This window comes from Hordeum vulgare, chromosome 6H (genome assembly GCF_904849725.1).
Source record: "Hordeum vulgare subsp. vulgare chromosome 6H, MorexV3_pseudomolecules_assembly, whole genome shotgun sequence".
In the NCBI taxonomy this organism is placed as follows: Eukaryota; Viridiplantae; Streptophyta; class Magnoliopsida; order Poales; family Poaceae; genus Hordeum; species Hordeum vulgare.
The window spans coordinates 341,048,154-341,055,953 of record NC_058523.1 but is presented as its reverse complement, the minus strand read 5'-3'; positions in this window follow the sequence as shown (position 1 = coordinate 341,055,953).

The window sequence follows — 7,800 nt, the reverse complement described above, 5'->3', positions numbered from 1 at the left end:
CCACGCTTAACTCATTGCTTGTCCTCAAGAAATTCAGTTGATAAACTAAAAGTGATAAAGAAAACTTTTACACACTCTTTTGTTCTTGTTGCTATATATATGCTTAGCTAGTGTTCAGGTTTTTAGCATAAATCATAACTAACCATATCCATGAGAACGATTAAAACTTATATTCATTCATGACAATACGTAACCAACCAACGAGCAATAATAACATATCTCACATGCCACCAATTTTTCAAAACAATCATGATATAATATGATGATATGGTATCTTGCTAGCCCTTTGTGAGACCGCAAAACATGAATGCGGAGCACCTCTGAGATCCAGGCAGCGACAAAAAATTGGAATTCAGGGTAGAAAAGATCGAGTCATACTCACATCCAACATTGATTATACTCAATGCATAAGAATGACAATAGTGCTCTCACATATGGTGCTTTTAGTAAGAGGGTGATAACTCGAATAAAACAAAATAACATGAAAGTAAATAACATAAAGGTAAATAGAAAGTCCGTTCACAGAGGGAAGCATTGATTTGCACACGTGCCGGAGCTCAAGGTTTAAAACAGAGATTTTAAATTTTGGGTGCTCTGCTTTCCCTTTCAATGTTACGATAGAGATTTCGATATATTCCATGCTAAACGCATTATTGTCGATTCCGAAGCGGAAGTATAAAGTTTACTCCTTTCCAGCATCCATACAAACCATGGCTAACCAAATCCATGGGTGCCTGTCAACATATCAATTGTTCCATGAGTTTTTTTAATTTATTTTTTATTATGCAGGATTGGGCATCCTTTTTACCAGCCTCTCTCGTGCAATGACAAGTAAATAAACTCCCATATTGCGAATAACCCGCTTAGCATGGAAGATATCGAACGCCCCACTAGTGCAGCGACGTGTTATACAAACGGTTTTTAACCCCTTACCGTGATAACATTTCAAACTATCGCCTAGTGAGTGTGGGTTATAGGGGGGTCCTTCCCACATGACACGGAAAATGAGCTCATGTGCGATTGGGCTTGCCATCGCATAAAATTATACAGGCCCAATCATTTCCGTATGTATGTACATCCTACATAGTCAATCCAAGAAGGACGTTTCTGTTCGTATGTACAATGAAACCCAGACAAACGTTTACGTTCGCATTTCCATCACACGCAATTTTCCCCATCAAGTCATTTGTGGTAGCATTGCCTTTTCAAATGATATTAACAATTTTATCGTTTGCGTTCTTGAATGCATCGCACATGGTGCGTAGAAGAAACTATGTGGCATAGGCTGTCCATCACACTCACTTCTTATGTGGAAAACGTTTGCGCGAAAAGGCCTAACGCAAAAAAATATCAAGAGTAAGTCGTGTGTGATTGTTCATTGATCAAACACGTTTTCGTCCCAGAAACCGTGTGTGTTGCACTAGAGAAGCCCAATTAGCAATCTAATTGGCCTATTATTAATAATCCATTTGTTAACCAAATTGACATTTCATGTTAAGCACACAACATATTTCATCGTATTACGGAATCAGGATTTCGTAATTGAAATACATCAGATTACAACATCATGTAGCTTCAGCAGTGAGTTACACCATATAGGCATATAGCTAGCTACCCCATTACACAACTGCAACAGCACCAAGTTTCACATGCAACATCTATAATCTTTCGAAATTAGCATCATAGTCGGTAGATAGACACATGAATCTCATTGGAAAACTGTTGAAGCGGAAGGAAAATATTGAGCCTTCATTGATTTTGAAGGTCTTTGAAACTTTAGGTCAGTGCATGTAGATGATTGTCTGTACATCCTTCGTCCTGTTCAGAAAGAATTCAAGATTGTATCGTGGGTGTTGTATGAATACCTTCCTCGCCTCCTGACCATATAGATGGTTTGAGAGGTATTCATGAGTGAACTGCTCTGGAAAGGCTTGAAAACAAGGATATGCATAATTATCTTCTCTAGATTTGAAATTGCGCAAAGGAATAAAAAAGACAAGGTATAATAGTTACTACCATCCTATAGTGCACTAATGTCTTATTCATTGTGCACACAAAGATCTTGTTATTTCTTGTCGCTTGTTTCTTTATCCGGACAATATTTTTGGGTTTCTTGACTTGACTTATATTCATGGACAACTCATTTCTCCATATGCAAAAAGGGTGGAATAGTGGGTCAAAACCTCTGACGGCAGGACCTACATGTGCAAGAATAAATTATTAAAAAGCTAAATATTAAATGGTTCCCGCAATTGCACAATAATGTGCTACTATTAGACAAAGGACCATGCATGTGCAAACCTTGATTGTAAACCTCAGTGCTTCCTATTGTTTCCCTCCAACACATATAAGGTAGTTATTGATCAAGTTAAGTGAGGGTTGGCATTCTACCAGTAAAATATGTTAATGAAAATTAAACGTGTTGTAGATTCAACAGATTAATTGAGCGCCACAACAAATGAACCAAACATTAACTCAGAACCACATTGCACAATAAAACATACTCATAATAGAAGATTAAACAATCAACCAAACCAAGCATGCTTAACAACTTGGAAATATAGCAATTGTATTTGTTTCTCTTGTATTTCGTACAACCAAATTTGATTTATTTCTCACATGGTAGATAATAAAAAAAATGCACCAACAACAATTGAACATCACATTGAAGAATTGAACCAAACAGTTAACTAAACAACACAACAAATGAATCAAACATTAACTGAGCATCACATTGCACAATATATAACATACTAGAAGATCATATAGTTACCAAACCAAGCATGCTTAACAACTTGGAAATATAGCAATCATATGTGTTTCCCATGTATTTAGTACAACAAAATTCAATTTATTTCTCACACGGTAGACAATTAAAAATGCACCAACAACAATTGAGCATCGCATTGAATAATTAAACTAAGCAGCACAACAAATGAATCAAACATTAACTGAGCACCACATTGCACAATATATAGCATACTAGAAGACCAGACAGTTAACCAAACCAAGCATGCTTGACAACTTGGAAATATAGCAATTTTATTTGTTTCTCATGTATTTTGTACAGCCTGATTCAAATTATTTCTCACATGGAAGACAAAACAAAATTGCACCTAGAATAATTGAACATCACATTACAGAATTGAACCAAACAGTTAATAAGTGAGCACCACATTTCACGACATATAGAACATATACACTAGAGGATCAGATTGCATGGTAAAAGTACATCGGAGGATTCACCAGAATTTTTTAAGGAATGGCAGGAGTAGCACATGCAACACACAAACCGAACATGATTAACCGGCATAGCTAGCTAACTGAACATACATCCTTATAGTGAGATAATAAGACAAGCTACTCCTCATCGTAGGAGTTATCGATGATGATTGGCTCCTTGGACATGGAAGATGGCGAGGCCTCCACATTGTGGGTTCTCTCCTCGTAGTGGTGAGTTGCGTGAGCTGCTCCGGTCACCAACCTGCTGGCTCTCGAGTTGAGGTAACACGGGCATGCTCGGAAAACACCTTGTAGTCTTTGTTGAAGGCATCGATAGTGGCCTCGAGAAAATGCCATGAGCTATCGTTTAAAGCAGCCAAACGCGTCGCTGCGTTGGCGTGTAAGGCATCGACAGTGGCCGCGACGGCGAGTTGCTCCTCCAAGATATGGGGACCAGGACGAATGGCAACCATCTCGGTCTCATTTGCACATGCGGACGCGATTTTCTTCTCCGCTGCCAAATGCTCCTTGAGCTCCTGGCTATACTGCATGCACCATGGCTTAGGGCGGCACTTATTTGGAGTAGGTGTTGATGATTTTGGTAGAAGGTGTCGCGCTGGTGGTCGGGGCATGTGGGATGTAGACACACGGCATGCACCATGGCTTCGGGCTGCACTTATTTGGAGTAGTTGGATGGGGGTCGGGTATGGATTACCTGCCTGCATCGACGAGGCCGAGCATTGTGAACGAGGGTTGCTGGTGAGGAGGCAACGCTGCAAACAAGGAGTGAAGGTTTGAACTTGGAAAGGAAGGCGGACACACGGGAAATGTGGCTTTTGGTAAGCGGGAGGGGGCCGGGAGGTAGATATTTCCGCAGAAGCCGAAACTTTTGGCTTAGTGGAGCGAAAACACTAGCGCACAAGGACATGACAAATGATTCATATAGCTTACCCCGTGTGTGATGAGTTTGAACATGCAAATTTTGGTCCGAATTTCCCTGGTTACAATGGTCATCCACATCATTGCATAATTTGGGTACACAAAAGAGCCTATAGCACACCCACACTTCTTAATCGAGCAAGTTCATCAATTAAACACAGCTAGCTAACCTAAACATTTGAATTATTCACAATTTGTTTGGACATTTTTATACATTGACTTGGATTTATAAGCATTTCAAGTGCACAATTCAAAATTAAACTACATGAACATGCTCCGGTGCACCAAAATGGGTTGTACACTCATGTATGTGTCCATGGGTTAATGCTCATGTCCCATGCAAGAAATGGGGATGAATTTCAAACACATCGGCACCATGGATTGCCGGCAAACGTTGAGATACTTGGTTTTGAAATTCTAGTAAATCCAAAACTCATCTTAAATTCATGAACCTTGGCATACTATCATGGAATGGCATCAACATGCTGTGGTAAAACAAATTGTCCAATTTGGGGCAGATTTTGGTATAAGCTTCTTACAAACCAGAGCTTCTCACAAGAAGCATCATTGTTCTGGTAGGGAACATGTCACCTTTGTGGACGAGATGATATTCATTGCCTCGTCGTGCTTTCAAATTTATTTCTTGTGTAAACATAGAACAACACGAGTATCGTGTTAAATTTTGGAATTTTTCGGAGTTCATTTTGACATTTTTAAACATTAACTGAGTTTCTAGTCATTTATGTGCATAATTCACATTTGAACTATTGGCACATTCTCATGTGCATAAAAATGGGTTGAAAATCAAATGTGTGCCCTTGGTTGCATGCTTAGGTCCCATGCAAGAAATGAGAATGAATGTCAAACACCTCGACATCGTCTCTTGGCCGCAAACATTGATATATATGGTTTGAAAATTCAGTTAAATCCAAAACTCGTCTAAAATTCATGAAACTTGGCATGCTATAATGGAAAGGCATCAACATGTCGTGGTAAAAAAATTGTCTCGTTTGAGGCAGTTTTGGGTATAAGAGAGCTTCTCACAACAAGCCTCATGGTTCTGGTAGGGAATGTGCCTCCTTCGTGGATCAACCGATATTTGTTGCCTTTTCATGCTTTCCATTTTTTAGTAGCAACATGAGTGTCTTGTTAAAATTTGGAATTTTTGGGGGTTCATTTGGACATTTTTATACATTAACTGAGTTTTCTAGGCATTTTATGTGCATAATTCAAATTTGAATTATATGCACATGCTCTAGTGCAGAAAAAAGGTTTGAAAAATCAAATGAGTGTGCATGCTTAGGTCCCATGCAAGAAATGCGAATGAAGTTGAAAAACCTCGGCATGCTGCCTCGGCCGCAAACATTGAGATACATGGTTTCAAAATTTAACTAAATCAATAACTCGTCTGAACTTCATGAAACTTGGCATGCTATCATTGAACGGCATCAATGTGATGTGGTAAAAAGTTTGTCCCATTTGGGGCATGTTTGCATATAAGCTTCTCACAAACTAGAGCTTCTCACAACAAGCCTTATGGTTCCAATAGGGAATGTGCCTCCTTCATGGATGAAACGATATTCGTTGCCTCTTCTTGCTTTCAAATTTTTTCCTAGTGGCAACATGAGTGTCTTCCTAGAATTTGGATTGTTCCGAGGATCGTTTGGACATTTTTATACATTAACTGAGTTTTCTAGGAATTTTTATGTGCATAATTCAAATTTGAACTATAAGCACGTGCTCGAGTGCATAAAAAGGGTTGAAAAATCAGATGTATGTCCTTCCGTCCATGCTTAGGTCCCATGCAAGAAATGGGAATGAAGTTCAAACACCTCGACATCCTGCCTCTGCTGCAAACATTTGTATTCCGCACGAAACACTCGAATCAATAGCTAACAAAGGCATTTTGAAACAAATAGTTGCCACCTTATCATCTCAAACATTTGTATAATTTAAATCGTGTGCGTTTTGTTAACCATTCACATGATGGCACGCTGATACGTCTCAAACGTATCTATAATTTTTGATGGTCTCACGCTGTTATCTTGTCTTCTTTGGTTGTTTTATGTACCTTTCATATCTTTTTTGGGACTAAATTATTAATTCAGTGCCAAGTGCTAGTTCCTGTTTTTCCATGTTTTTGACTCTTTTCAAATCTGATTTTGGAACGGAGTCCAAAATCAGATGAAAACCCCGAAATGATTTTTTCCCGAACGGAAGAAGAACAGGGGGCCTTTGGGCCAAGCCAGGAGGGCTCCAGGGAGCCCACAAGCTCCCACTCCGCCACCAGGGGAGGGCGGCGGTGGGCAGGCTTGTGGTCTCCCTGGCCGCCCCCTGACCTAGGTCTTTGGCCTTTAAATTCCCAAATATTCCGCAAAAAATCAGGGGATCCTCGAAAGTACTTTTCCACCGCCGCAAGCTTCCGTTTCCGTGAGATCTCATCTGGAGACCCTTCCCGGCACCCTGTCGGAGGGGACTTTGGAGTTGGAGGGCTTCTTCTTCATCATCATCGCCCCTCCAATGACTCGTGAGTAGTTCACTTCAGACCTACGGGTCTGTAGTTAGTAGCTAGATGGCTTCTTCTCTCTCTTGGATCTTCAATACAAAGTTCTCCATGATTTTCATGGAGATCTATCCGATGTAATCTTCTTTGGTGGTGTGTTTGTCGAGATCCGATGAATTGTGGATTTGTGATCAGATTATCTATGATATATATTTGAGTCTTTGCTGATTTCTTATATGCATGATTTGATATCCTTGTAAGTCTCTCCGAGTCTTGGGTTTTGTTTGGCCAACTAGATCTATGATTCTTGCAATGGGAGAAGTGCTTGGTTTTGGGTTCTGCCATGTGGTGACCTTTCCCAGTGACAGTAGGGGCAGCAAGGCACACATCAAGCAGTTGCCATCAAGGGTAAAAAGATGGGGTTTTATCATTGGTTTGAGATTATCCCTCTACATAATGTCATCTTGCTTAAGGCGTTACTCTGTTCTTATGGACTTAATACACTAGATGCATGATGGATAGAGGTCGACGTGTGGAGTAATAGTAGTAGATGCAGTAGATACTCCTCCACTGGATTGATACCTTGGTTCTCAAACTGAGGGAATTACAAAACCAAGCACTTCTCCCATTGCAAGAATCATAGATCAAGTTGGCCAAACAAAACCCACAACTCGAAGAGAATTACAAGGATATGAAATCATGCATATAAGAGATCAGAAGAAACTCAAATAAGATTCATAGATAATCTGATCATAAATCCACAATTCATCGGATCTCGACAAACACACCGCAAAAGAAGATTACATTGGACAGATCTCCATGAAGATCATGGAGAACTTTGTATTGAAGATCCAAGAGAGAAGAGGCCATCTAGTTACTAGCTATGGACCCGAAGGTCTATGGTGAACTACTCACACATCATCGGAGAGGTCATGGTGTTGATGAAGAAGCCCTCCGTATCAGAGAGGTCATGGACTGAATTTTTGATGTGGAATGCTACCTAGCATAGTTGTCCTTTGTAACTTCTTTCATGTGACATGAATGTTCAGATCCGTAAGATTCAAAACAATAGTTTGCTATTGACATGAAAACAATAACACTTCAAGCAAACTAGCAAGGTAATCATGAACTTTTGA